Source organism: Equus przewalskii, chromosome 21, assembly GCF_037783145.1.
Source record: "Equus przewalskii isolate Varuska chromosome 21, EquPr2, whole genome shotgun sequence".
Lineage (NCBI taxonomy): Eukaryota > Metazoa > Chordata > Mammalia > Perissodactyla > Equidae > Equus > Equus przewalskii.
In genome coordinates this window covers 24990396-25005205 of record NC_091851.1, presented here as the reverse complement: position 1 = coordinate 25005205, position 14810 = coordinate 24990396, and the positions used below count along the sequence as shown (strand labels likewise).

General features: G+C 37.9%; 1 protein-coding gene across 4 annotated transcripts in view; it reads right to left on the bottom strand.

Annotated features, from left to right (window-relative positions):
- ASIP (agouti signaling protein) overlaps positions 1-14810 on the bottom strand; it is a 116757-nt gene that overhangs the window by 60636 nt on the left and 41311 nt on the right. The window contains exon 1 of one of the 4 annotated variants that reach the window (XM_070588066.1): positions 3366-3474. The exons of 1 other annotated variant lie outside the window; for it this stretch is intronic. The gene's annotated coding sequence lies outside the window, so the exon portion shown is untranslated. Of the gene's footprint in view, positions 1-3230; positions 3336-3365; positions 3475-14810 lie in introns of those variants that run through there. 2 more of the 4 variants (XM_070588065.1, XM_070588067.1) reach the window with 2 other exon arrangements.

Genomic DNA, 14810 nt, shown 5'->3' with positions numbered 1-14810 from the left:
AATCAACTAAAAGAAAAAAGCTGGCAAAGTGACAAATATGTGAAGACTAAACAACATGCTCCTGAACAACTAATGGATCATTGAAGAAATTAAAGGAGAAATCAAAAAATATATGGAGACAAATGAAAATGAAAATACATCATACCAACTCATATGGGATGCAGCAAAAGTGGTCCTAAGAGGGAAATTCACAGCAATTCAGGCCTACCTTAACAAACAAGAAAAATCTCAAGTAAGCAATTTTAAAGTATACTTAACAGAACTAGAAAAACAACAAAGTCCAAAATCAGCAGAAGGAGTTATATAAGGAAAATTAGAGTAGAAATAAACTAAATGGAAACCAAAAAACAGTAGAAAGGATCAATGAAACTAAGAGCTGGTTCTTTAAGAAGATAAATAAAATTGACAAACCCTTAGCCAGACTCACTAAGAAAAACAGAGAGAAGGCTCAAATAAATAGAATTAGAAACGGAAGAAGAGAAATTAAAACAGATACCACAGATATACAAAGGATTATAAGAGAATACTATGAAAAACCATATCCCAACAAATTGAACAACCTAGAAGAAATCGCTAAATTCTTAGACTCATACAACCTCCCAAAACTGAATTGAGAGGAAATAGAGAATCTGAATAGATCAATCACGAGTAAAGAGATTGAAACAGTAACCAACAACCTCCCAAAAAATTAAATTCCAGGACCAGATGGCTTCTCTGGAGAAATCTACAAAACATTCATAGACTTAATACCTATGCTTCTCAATCTATTCCAAATAATTGAAGAAGATGGAACACTTCCTAAGACATTTTATCAGGCCAACATCACCCTGGTACCAAAACTAGATAAGGACAACACAAAGAAGGAAAATTACAGGCCAATATCGCTGATGAACATAGATGCAAAAGTCCTCAACAAAATGTCAGCAAATTGAATACAGCAATAGTTAAAAGGATCATACACCATGATCAAGTGGGATTTATACCAGGGATGAAGAGATGGTTCAACATCCACAAAGCAAACAATGTGATACACCACATTAATAAAATGAGGAATAAAAACCACATCATCATCTCAATAGATACAGAGAAACCATTTGATGAGATACAACACCAATTTATGATAAAAACTCTCAAGAAAACGAGTATAGAAGGAAAGTACCTCAACATAATAAAGGCCATATATGACAAACCCACAGCCAACATCATACTCAATGGGGAAAAACTGAAATCCATCCCTCTGAGAACAGGAACAAGACAAGAGTGACCACTTTCAGCATTCTTATTCAACATAGTACTGGAGGTTTTGGCCAGAGTAATTAGGCAAGAAAAAGAAATAAAAGGTATGTAAATTGGCAAGGAAGAAGTGAAATGGCCACTGTTTGCAGACAACATGATTTTATATACAGAAAACCCTAAAGAATCCATTGGAAAACTATTAGAAATAATCAACAACTACACCAAAGTTTCAGGGTACAAAATCAACTTACAAAAATCAGTTGCATCTCTATATTCTAATAATGGACTAACAGAAAAAGAAGTCAAGAATACAATCTCATTTACAATCACACAAAAAGAAAATATCTAGGAATAAATTTAACCAAGAAGGTGAAAGACCTATACATTGAAAACTATAAGACACTGTTGAAAGATATTGATGATAACATAAAGAAATGGAAAGATATTCCATGCACATGCATTGGAAGAATAAACATAGTTAAAATGTCCATACTACCTAAAGCAACCTACAGATTCAGTGCAGTCCCAATCAGAATCCCCATGACATTCTTCACAGAAATAGAACAAAGAATCCTAAAATTCCCCTCCTGCAGTCCCTTTAACAGGTCATCGCCAGTCAATTTAGGCAATTCTTTACTGAAAGTGTCTGCAATCGATTGTTCAAGTTGCATTATCTCTGCAGTTAAATTCTGATGACCCCGTAAAGAGCGCTTAATCTTTTCCCATCCTTCTGACATGCTAAAATGCAGTGGGGTGACACACATTTGTGTAGAATTCCAATCACATTTCAATATACTGCGGGTAGCAAGAACTGTCAGTTGATCCCCTAACCAAGATACAGTATGTTGCAAGTTAATTACATCAGTAGCTAATTGAGCATCTAAGTCCTTTTGCTGTTGCCATAAGGCATGAGAGTCTTTATGCCATTCCCTGATAAAGTCCGCAGTTTGTATCTCTTGCTGCAGTGCCAGGCTGGCCACAGCGGCCATCGCAGTAACGGATGCAACCGCAAGGATAGTCGCGACGATCAATCCCACTAGTCGACGGGAGCGATGTAGAACAACTTGAAGGGCATCATACAGATGTGAAACAGCAATAGAGTCAGACCAAGGATGTGTCAGATTAATAGGCATCCAAAGCTTGGAACGAGCTTTTACAATTATTACAGATTTGTTGGTATTTTCGATTGTCTCCCACCAAGTTTTGTTTACACATTGAGTAAAGACACAAGCAGCAGTACAATTTACATATCCCTCTGTAACATTTAACATAATTTTCCCTGATAGTAAGGAATAGGGAAATTTGACACAAGCAGTTGCAGTGTAGGTGTTATTCTTATGCAGATGAACCTGAAAAAGATCTAGAACTTTGAGACACATTTAAGGTAAAATTATTACCATACAGTCAAATGTCCAGACACCGCCCACAATTGAAACAAGTGCCCTGCCGCTGAGGTTTCAAGGCAGTAGCCATTTTGGAAATCAATTTATCTTCTTTTTTCTCCTCATCACTATCTTCCTCAGAATCTGAGCTAGACTTAAAAAATCCCATCAGGAGGCTCCGGCGGAGGGGGAGGGAAAGACCCCTCCTTTTCATCTCCTCCTTCCACCGGAACGTCCTCATAATGAGCCTCACTAGGACGGGAGTTAACTTCACTATCTGTTTCAAAAATTTCAAGCGCCTGAGTAATGGCACTACATAGAGTCCAAAGTTTAAGAGACATAACGTTTCCCCGCTGATGTTGCTTCCGCAACTCCTTTTGAACTTGCTTCTACTCCCCCAAATTTAACTGAGCCTTTGTCTGATGACGAAACCAATAACAATGGCATTCAATATGCAGAAATAATTCATTCAAGCGCCGAGAGGACGCTTTCATCCCGATGGACTTAAGGAGTCCCTTTATGAGGTCTAAATACTGTGACCTTAGGGAATTAGAATTCCCCATGATTTATTTATTCCCAAAAGTCCCCCTTTCACTTTTCTGGGGTGCTTACCCTTTCGGTCTCGTCGAGCCCCGCGACGAGATGTGCCTATTCCCGAAAGTCCCCCTTTCACTTTTCCGGGGTGAAGTCCCTTTCGGTTTCGTCAGATCCTGAAAGTCCCCCTTTCGCAATACCCGGGGTGCTTACCCTTTCAGTCTGGTCGTGCCCCACGTTGGGCGCCAGATGTTGCTGACGAAATGAATACACGAACACCGGTTGCTGTGTAGTAGTCTTCTCTCTATTCTATACCCCGAGCTAGCTGGGCTCTTTATTCTTGTAGCCCCTAAACAAAGCCGGCCTTTTGCCAAAGCAGTGAGTCAGCGACCTAAACCTGCGCAAGCGTCCCACAATAATGACCTTTCCCCTACACATCTGTTCATAACAGGTTCCTTCATAATGTTTCAAACTCCCAAGGTCCCAGGCTTGCTCCTTTTGAGGAGCTGATAAAACATTCTTGTTTGCAAGCAATGTTTTTCTTGGGGCCTTGTGAGTTCACCAGGCAGAACATTCTGTTTGCAGAAAAGTCCAGCCAGTCTTGTGGATGCCTCGCGTGCAAGAACAACCACATTTCATGCCAGGTCTCCTTCACCCACCAACTGGTAGAAAATATTTGCAAATCATATATCCAACAAGGTGTTAATCTCCAAAATATATAAAGAACTCATACAACTCAACAAGAAAAAAACAACAAAATGATCAAAAAATGGGCAGAGGATATGAACAGACATTTTCCCAAAGAAGATATACAGATGGCCAATAGGCACATGAAGAGATGTTCAACACTGCTAATCATCAGGGAAATGCAAATCAAAACTACAATGAGATATCAGCTTACACGTGTTAGAATGGTTATAATTACCAAGACTAAAAACAACAAATGTTGGAGACAATATGGAGAAAATGGACCCCTCATACACTGCTGGTGGGAATGCAAACTGGTACAGCCACTATGGAAAACAGTACAATGATTTCTCAAAATATTAAAAATAGAAATACCATACAATCCAGCTATCGCACTACTGTGTATTTATCTAAGGAACTTGAAATCAACAATTCAAAGAGACTTATGCACCCCTATGTTCATTGCAGCATGATCCACAATAGCAAAGACGTGCAAGCAACCCAAGTGCCCATCGACTGATGAATGGATAGAGAAGATGTGGCATAAATATACAATGAAATACTGCTTAGCCATAAAAAAAGACAAAATCGTGCCATTTGGGACAACATGGATGGACCTTGAGGGTATTATGCTACGTGAAATAAGTCAGACAGAGAAAGACAAATACCATATGCTTTCACTCATATGTGGAAGCTAAACAAACAAACACATGGATAAGGGGAACAGATTAGTGGTTATGAGAGCAGACAGGGATGGAGGGAGGGTGAAAGGGGTAAAGGGGCACATATGAACTGTGACGGATAAAAACTGGACTGTTGGTGGTGAACATGATTCAGTTCATACAGCAACTGAAATACAATGATGTACACCTAAAAAATTTACAGTGTTGTAAGCCAATATGACCTCAATAAAATAATTTTTAAAAGAAAAGGCAACTGTTACCTCCTACTGAGCCCAGGTTGAAACTAAATGCCTGACCTATAGAGGCTGTGTGACTCTTCAGCCTGATAGTTCCATTTTGCATGGATCAACAAGAACTTTACAACTAACCAGGAATGGGGCCAACAGACCTCACTATTCAAATAGAAATGGCATACAGATGGTCCCTGACTTAGGATGGTTCAATTTATGATTTTTCAACTTTATGATCATGTGAAAATGATATGCATTCAGTAGAAACCATACTTTATATTTTGAATTTTTATTTTTTCCAGGGCTAGTGATATGTGATAGTTTCCCTAAATGCTGAGCAGTGGCAGTGAGCTGTAGCTCCCAGTCAACTATGCGATCATGAGAGTGAACAACCGATATGCTGGCATCTGTACCCAGATAACCATTCTGTTTTTCACTTTCAGTACAGTATTCAATAAACTACATGAGATATTCAACACTTTATTATAAAATAGGCTTTGTATTACATGATTTTGCCCAACTGTAGGTTAATGTAAGTGTTCTGAGTATGTTTAAGGTAGGCTAGGCCAAACTATGATGTTTGGTAGGTTAGGTGTATTAAATACATTTTCGACTTACAATATTTTCACTTTACAAAGGGCTTATTGGGATGTAATCCCATCATAAGTTGAGGAAGATCTGTACTCAAGAGCGCAGCTAGGCTGGCCCTAGTGACACATTGGCTTTACGTGAAAACTTTCTCCCCTCACTGGCTCAGTTGGGTCCTTGATTTACAGAGGTACTCCTAAATGCCTAAACCTGGTTCATTGATGGTTTTGCTAAAACAAAAGCTGATGGTGTCCACTGGACGGTTGGCCCAAGTGACAATTCTCAAATGCCAACTGCAGTAAGGGCCAATTAGCACAATGAGCTGAAATTAAAGCCATCACCTTTACCTTAGGACTCGTCGTGTTATATTTTTACTGACTCTTGGGCTGTTGCCAATGGCCTAGCTGTCTGATCTGCTGTTTGGAAGACTACAGACTGGCAGATTAAAGGCACCCCTCTTTGGGTCATGAACTATAGAAACAAATTACAGATGTCAATCAAACAGTCTGCATCACTCATCTGATGTACACAATCAGGGCTCATTCTTTGATGAGACCAACTGGAATCAAGCTACTGATCAAGCCTGCACCACACAGATTGCCACAGCTGCTACCTAGATCCATCATCACATTGGACATGGCAGCACATCATGGACTGGGCACAAAGTAAAGGACTCTATGTTTCTGATGCAGAAGCTACCACTGCATGCCATACTTGTGACTTCTGCCAAAAGTTGGCTTATTTGTCTTAAGGTGAATGAAGCTATATTGCACTGGGTATTAACCCTACTGGCTCCTGTAGAATTGATGACAGCAGACCTTTGATCCCTTCTGAGGACTTCCATTAGTGTCTCATTGCATTGACTCTTTCTCAAATTATGGTTTTGCTATTCTAGTCTGATCAGCCAACTCTAGCCATTTTGTGGCCCTTGAAACTAATGTGTGTCATGCTTTTGGCTTTTTGGACCATGATAATAGTGCACATTTCTTGCAAATCTCATTCAACGATGGGCTGATATTAAAAATATTTGATAGTCATTTCACTCCCTTTATCATCCTCAGACAGCTGGCATCATTGAGAGATGGAGTAAACATTTTTTTAAATAACAGTTTTATTGAGATATAATTCACATAACACAAAATTCATCCCCCCTGCTTTTTTTGGTGAGGAAGATTGGCCCTGAGCTAACATGTGTTGCCACTCTTCCTCTTTTTTTTCCTTCCCCAACCCCGCCAGTACCTAGTTATATATCCTAGTTGTAGGTTTGTCTAGTTCTTCTATGTGGGACACCACCTCAGCATGGCATGACGAATGGTGCTAGGTCCACACCCAGGATCTGAACCAGCAAACCCCAGACTGTCGAAGTGGAGTGCATGAACCTAACCACACGGCCATGGGGCTGGCCCCAAAATTCACCCTTTTGAAATGTACAATACAGTGGTTTTTAACATGTTTACAGAGTTGTGCAACCATCTTACAATATGTAGTCTTTTCTGACTGGCTTCTTCGACTTTGCGTAATGTTTTCAAAGTTCATCCATGTTGTAGCATACATCAGTACTTCATTCTTTTTCATGGCTGGATAATATTTCATTTTATGAATATACTACATTCATTTATACATTCATCTGTTGATAGGCATTTGAGTTGTTTCCACTTTGGGGACAGTATGAATAATGCTGTTTTGAACATTTGTGTACAAGTTTTTGTATGGATTTATGTTCATTTCTTTTGGGTGCATACCTAGGAGTGGAATTGTTGGGTCACATGATAATTTTATGTTTAACATTTTGAGGCACTCTCAAGCTATTTTCCAAAGTGGGTGCACCATACCATTTAACAATCCCATAAGCAATAAACCAATTTCCCCACATCCTTGTCACCACTTGCTATTATCTTTCTTTTTGATTATAGCCATCCTAATGGGCGTGAAATGCTACCTCATTGTGGTTTTGATTTGCATGTCTCTAATGACCAATGACGCTGAGCATCTTTTCATGTGCTTATTGTCCATTAGTATATCTTCTTTTGAGAAATGTCTGTTTAAATCCTTTGCTCATTTTTAAATAGGCTTATTTGTCTGTTTGTTGTTAAGTTGTAAGAGTTCTTTATATATTCTGGATACAAAATCCTTACCAGATATATGATTTACAAATATTTTCTCCCAAATATTTTTCTGTGGGTTATCTTTTCACTTTCTTGATGGTGTTCTTTGAAGCACAAGAGTTTAAACTTTTTTTTGCTGAGGAAGATTAGCCCTAAGCTAACATCTGTTGCCAATTTTCCTCTTTTATTGCTTGAGGAAGATTAGCCCTGAGCTAACATCTGTGCCAGTCTTCATCCACTTTATATGTAGGTCCCTGCCACAACATGGCTACCAAGTGGTGTAGGTCTGTGCCAGGATCCAAACCTGTGAACCTGGGCTGCTGAATGGAGTGTGCCAAACTTAACCACTATGCCATGGGGCCAGCCCCAAAAGTCTTAAATTTTGATGAAGCCCAATTTATCTTTTTTTTCTTTTCAATTGTACTTTTGGTGTCATATCTAAGAAACCACTGCCTAATCTAATGCCACGAAGATTTATTCTTATGTTTTCTTTTAAGAGTTTTATAGTTTTAGCTCTTCCATTTAGGTCTATGATCCATTGTGAAAGAACTTTTGCATGTGGCAAGAGTTAGGCATCTGACTTCAATCTTCTGCCTGTGGCTATCCAATTGTCCCAGCACCATTTGTTGAAAAGACTATTTTTTCCCCACTGAATGGTTGGCACATCTGTCAAAAATCAATTGACTGTAAATGAATGGATTTATTTCTAAACAATTCTATTCCATTGATCTATTCATCTATCCTTAGGCCAATACTGTAATTGTTAATTTTATGTGTCAACTTGGCTGGACTACAGGATGCCAGGATATTTGGCTAAACATTATTTCCAGGTGTGTGTGTGTAAATGTTTTATGTTATGCACATGCTCAGCAACATAGACTTCCACTCACCAAGGCAAACCTGGCTACAGCCACCAGTGAGTCCTCAATCTGCCAGCAGCAGAGACAAACACTGAGTCCCCAATATGGCATCATTCTCTGGGGGTGATAAATGAGCTATCTGGTGGTTGGCTAATTACACTGGACCACCTCCATCATGGAAGAGGCAGCATTTTGTTCTTACTGGAATAGACACTTACTCTGGATATGGATTTGCCTTCCCTGCACATAATGCTTCTGCCAAAACTACCATCCGTGGACTTAGAGAATGCCTTAGCCATTGTTACAGTATTCCACACAGCCTTGATTCAGATCAAGGAATTCACTTCACAGCAAAAGAATCATAGCAGTGGGCCCATACTCACGGAATTCACTGGTCTTATCATGTTCCCCACCATCCTGAAGAAGCTAGATTGATAGAATGGTGAAAAGGCCTTTAGAAGATTCAGTTATAGCACCAGCTAGTGGCAATATCTTGCAGGACTGGGGCAAGGTTCTCCAGAAGGCTGTGTATGTTCTGAATCATCATCCAATATATGGTGCCGTTTCTCTGACAGCCAGATTCACAGGTCCAAGAATCAGGGAATGGAAATGGGAGTGGCATCACTTACTATTACCCATTAGCAAAGTTTTTGCTTCGTATTCCCACAACTTTATGGTCCGCTGACCTATAGGTCTTAGTTCCAGAGGAGGGAATGCTTCCACCAGGAGACACAACAATTCCATTAAACTGGAAGTTAAGACTGCCACCCAGAGATTTTGTGCTCTTCATGTCTCTGAATCAATAAGCAAAGAAGGGAGTTACTATACTGGCTGAGGTGATTGGCCATGACTGTTAGGAGGAAATTAGACTACTACTCCACTATGCTACTACTCCAGTGTGTGTGTGTGTATCTGCTATTGATTCTGTTCCTCTGGAGAACCATGACTAATACAAGTACCATGCTGTTTTGACTACTATAGCTTTGTAGTAAGTTTTGAAATTGAAGTGAATCCTACAACATTGTGCCTCTTTTTCAAGATTGTTTTGGCCATTCTAGGTCCCTTGCATTTCTACATGAAGTTTTGGATCAGTTTGATAATTTCTGCAAAGAAAAGGCAGCTGGAATTTTAATAGGGATTGAGTTGAATGTGGAGCTCAATTTGGGAATTATTTCCACCTTAACAATATTAAGTCTTCCAATCCATGAACTGGGAATGTCTTTCCATTTATTAAGATCTGCTTTAATTTCTTTCAACAATGTTTTTGGTTTTTAGTATACAAGTCTTGAAGTTTTTTGCTAAATTTATACTTAAACATTTTATTTATTGATGCTATCATAAATTGAATTGTTTTATTAATTTCATTTTTACATTGCTCCATGCTAGTGTACAGAAATAGAATTGATTTTGTATTTTGATCTTGTATCCTGCAACCTTGCTGAACATACTTAGTAGTTCTTATGGTATTTTGTGGATTACTTAGGATTTACTATGTACAAAATCATGTCATAAAGATAAAGCATGTCAATAGAGAAAGTTTTACTTCTTTCTCTCAAATCTGGATGCATTTTTATTCTTTTTCTTGCCTAATTACTCTGGCTAGAACCTCCAGTACAATGTTGAATAGAAGTGGACATTGAATGGACTTTTAAAAAATTAACTCAAAACAATTTCTGACTCTTATCTCTTTAACTCTCCTGGTCCACACATCTTAGAAAGGAAATTTAGTTATGGAATGTGGCTATCTCTAGAAAGAAATCATCTCCTCTTATGTGCTTAATGGTTAATGATCAAGATGAATGAGGTGAAGAGTTATATAGACCTATTTTGGAAATTTAGGTTTCTGCCTGACTATTCCTGGACATAATGTACCTTTCTTTCTCCCAACAGTAGCTCCAGGTCAGCCTGGTTGTTACACCCTCTAGGGAACAGCCCAGCCAAAAGGATGTCTAGGGCATTCAAATTTAATTCTGATTCAGCTACCTAGATTCTTTTGTTAGACTGACATGGTCCTAAATCATGAGAACAATCACTACATGGTTGAGTATACTACTGGCTAAGTCTTCCTACAGTTGCCCAAGCAGGCTGGGGAGAGGATATAATGTGTTTTCATCAATTTTTAAAAATGTCCTTGTCCCACTGGCATTTGACCTTTTCAGATGAAAAGTCTGGTGTGAGTAGAGAAGAACTGAAGAAAAGGTGAAATTACAGCTACTGGGATAGGATACACTATAGACACACATTGTGGCTATGGAAGGACAGCAACAACCTCAGCACCCAGAGAAGGAACATCTTAAGCCCTAGGAAATGTGGAGAGATGGGGAACAATTAAAGTTTTCTTTGTCCTTTAGATTCAGCATTGCAACCTAGCAAAATAATCATCTGGTTTGTTTGAGTCTGACTGCCATCAGGCTGGCAATCTCACCTGCTGCTGGGTTTGTCATCCCTGTCCATGTGCTGTGAAAACAGATAAATTCATGTGGACTTGGCCCGACACTGCACCTTCCGTGCCTGATACTATAAATATCAGCTCCCCAAAGAGGATTTCCCCAAGTTCTCCCAACATGTGCATATATGCAAGCTCACAGATTGGCATAACCATGTTTCAGTCTGACAAGTACAAAATCATATGCCTCTCATGATGCCTGAGTGGCCTTGGTTGTGCTATGAATGGTGATTGAGACTGGCCTTAGACTACATCTTGGCTGTCTGAAATAAGACCTGTTGATCCTCTCTGGGATTTATTCATAGTTGACTGAGTCTGGGACCCTGGAAGACATGGTTGAGGTCAGTACTGCAGGTTGGCCTCATCCTGTTGCTTAGAGACCTATTGGCAGTGGCCTATGCTATATGAGATAAATTGAATGGATTTGGTTCCAGCCTCTATCAGTCATATTAATCAGAGTGGCCAACAGAATGACTTACTCATGTGAAAATCCATCAGAAGCTAAGATGATTTGGGACTGAAGGTGGATGTTGTTAGGACACTGCCATGGGTCTCATGTTCCCTTTCATCTTACAGAGTATTCCAAGAAGCAAGAAATTGATAGCCCTTTACCCAGGACATTTCTCAGGATTGCCTTTGTAGCAAGCAACCTTAAGGTAGGAGTTAATATCTCCCTAGGACAAAAAGCAGGCTTGATTACTGCTTGCTTTAAAACAGTGGGTTTCCAAAGCTCATAGATACAGAGAACAGACTGGTGGTTGCCAGAGGTTGGGGGTGGGTGAAATGGGTGAAGAGAGATGAAAGGCACAAATTTCCAGTTATAAAATAAATAATGGGGATATATGTACGGCATGGTTACTGCAGTTAATAATACTGTATTTCATATTTGAAAGTTACTAAGAGAGTAAATCTTAAAAGCTCTCATCACAAGAAAAAAGATTCTGTAACTATGTATGGTGACGGATGTTAACTAGACTTATTGTGGTGATCATTTTGCAATATATACAAATATTGAATTATTATGTTGTGCACCTGTAACTAATGTATGTCAGTTATACCTCAATAAAAATATTACATTCTGATATAAATAAAATAAACTGTAGTTGTTACAATAAACAAAACAAAATAATGGGTTCCCCGAGCTCAGCATTCCTCTTATGTAAAACATTTCACTGTATTTGCAGACATTCATCTGGGTCCTCTGTGTTGTCCCTGTTGAACTTGCAAGCAAGGGGAACTGATGCAAAAGGTTGATGCTCAAGCTGCTTGCTATATGGTAAGTAATAAAGTACTTTGTCTCTGACCCAAGAGTCTCATATCTTCTGTCAGCATCCATGAAACAATAACAAGCTAACTTTTTTTTTTTGAGGAAGATTAGCCCTGAGCTAACTACTACCAATCCTCCTCTTTTTGCTGAGGAAGACTGGCCCTGAGCTAACATCCACGCCCCTCTTCCTCTGCTTTATAGGTGGGATGCCTACCACAGCATGGCTTTTTGCCAAGCGGTGCCATGTCCGCACCAGGGATCCGAACTGGCAAACCCCGGGCTGCCGAGAAGTGGAACCTGCGAACTTAACCTCTGCACCACGAGGCCGGCCCCCAAGCTAACTTATTAACTTGTAAGTAGGGTAAAATCAAATCCTAGACCTGACATGTATGAGAGTTCCATTTGTTCCACGTCCTCATCAACACTCCATATGGTCAGTCTTTTTAATTTTAGAAATTCTAATAGGTGGGTGTAGTGGTATCTCACTGTGGTTTAAATTTGTATTTCCCTAATGAGCTTATTCCTACCTGAATATTTCCTTTGGTAGAGTGTCTGTTCAAATATTTTGCCCATTTAAAAAAATTGGGTTGTTTTCTTATATTTCTTATTATCTTCTGGATACAAGTCCTTTGACAGAGAAGTTATTTGTAAATAATTTCTCCCAGAGGCTTGGATTTTCATTGTCTTTAACAGTATCTTTTGAAGAGTAGAAGTTCTTAATTTTGATGAAGCTCAATTTATTAATTTTTTTCTTTTATACATTGTACTTTTCAAGTCATGTTTAAGAAATCTTTACTTAACCCACAGTCACAAAAACTTTCCCCTATATTTTGTTTTAAACACTTTATTGTTTGTCTCACCATATAATAAGATTTTACATTTATGTCTACAGTCCATTTCAAATTAATTTTTGTAAACAGTGTGAGGTTATGGGTTGAATTTCATTTTATTGCATATGGATATCTAATTCTTCCAGCACGAGCACCATGTGCTGAAAAGACTATCCTTTGTAGCTTTGTTGGAAATCAATTGACCATATATGTGTGAGTCTATTCCTAGACTCTTTATTTTAAACCATTAACTTATTTCTCTATCTTTATTCCAATACCACATTTTGTTGATTACTTTCTAAGTCTTTAAGTCAGGGAGAGTAAATCTTCAAACTTTGTTCCTCTTTTTCAAAGTTGTGCTGGCTATTCTAGGTTCTTTGTATTTCCATGTGAATTTTAGAATAAGCTTGAAAACTTCTAAAAATTCCTGCTGGGATTTTGATTAGGGTTTTATTGAATCTATAGACTGACATAGAGGGAACTGACATCTTGACAACATTGAGTCTTCTGATCCATGAAGTATATATCTCTACTTATTCAGGGCATATTTAATTTCTCTCAGCAATGTCTTATAGTTTCAGTATACAGGTCTGTATATGTTTATCACGAAGAATTTAATATTTTTGATACTATTATAAATGGTATTTTTTTTACATTTCAATTTCTATTGTCTTTGTTACTATATAAAAATACAATTGATTTTTGTATATTCATCTTGAATGCTTCAACCTTGCTAAACTTACTTATTAGTTCTAGTACAGTTTTTGAGGATTTCATTGGATTTTCTACATAAGCTATCATGTCTTCTGCAAATACATACAGTTGTAACGTTTCATTGCCAAACTGGGTGGATTTTATTTCTTTTTCTTGCCTTAGTGTATTGGCTAGAACCTTCAGTACAATGATGACTAGAAGGTGCAAGAACAGATATCCTTGTCTTGATCCTTATCATAGAGGGAAAATGTCTTTAATCATTAAGTATGATGTTAGCTGTAGGTTTTTTGTAGATGCTCTTTATCAGGTTGAGGAAGTTCTTTTCTATTCTGGTTAGCTAAGATTTTTTTTAAAAATCAGAAATGGATGTTGGATTTTTGTCAAATGTTTTTTATGCATCTACTTAAATGATCATATAGTTTTTCTTTTTTAGTTTGTTAAAATGGTAAATTACATTGATAGAGTTTTGAATGTTAAAGCAACCTTGCATTCCTGAGATAAACCACTTGGTCATAATGTATTATCCCTTTTAGTACATTGTCGGATTTGAATAGCCAAAATTTTGTGAAGAATTTTGCATCTATATTCATGATGTATATTGGTCTTTCGTTTTCTTTTTCCGTAATGTCTTTGATTTTGGTATGAGAGTAATCCTAGACTCATAATGAGTTGGTATATGTTCCCTTCTTTCTTACTTTTTCAGAAGAGTTTGTGTGGAATTGGTATTATTTCTTCCTTATATATTTGGTAGAATTTACCGATAAAGCCAATTGGGCCTAGAATTTTCCTTATGGGAAGAGTTTGAACGACAAATTCAATTTCTTTAATAGATTTAGGAATATTGTTATATGATTTTTTTTCTTGAGTGAATTTGGGTAGTTTCCGTCTTCCAGGGAACTTGACTATTTCATCTAAATTGCTGAAATTCATCTAATTGTCTATTTCATCTAAATGTATTGGCATAAAGTTGTTCCTGATATTTCCTTATTATCCTTCTAATATCTGCAGAATCTCTAGTGATATCCTCTCTCTAATTTCTAACCAGGTAATTTATTTCTTCCTTCTTTTTTCCCTAATCAGTCTGGCTACATGTTTATCAATTTTATTGATCTTTTCAAATAACCAGCTTTTGTTTTCATTTATTTTCTTTATTGCTTTTCTATTTTACTAATTTCTGCTTTTTTAATTCTTTATTATTTCCATTTTTCCTCAATTTTATTATTTCCTTTTATCTGCTTACTCTGGGTT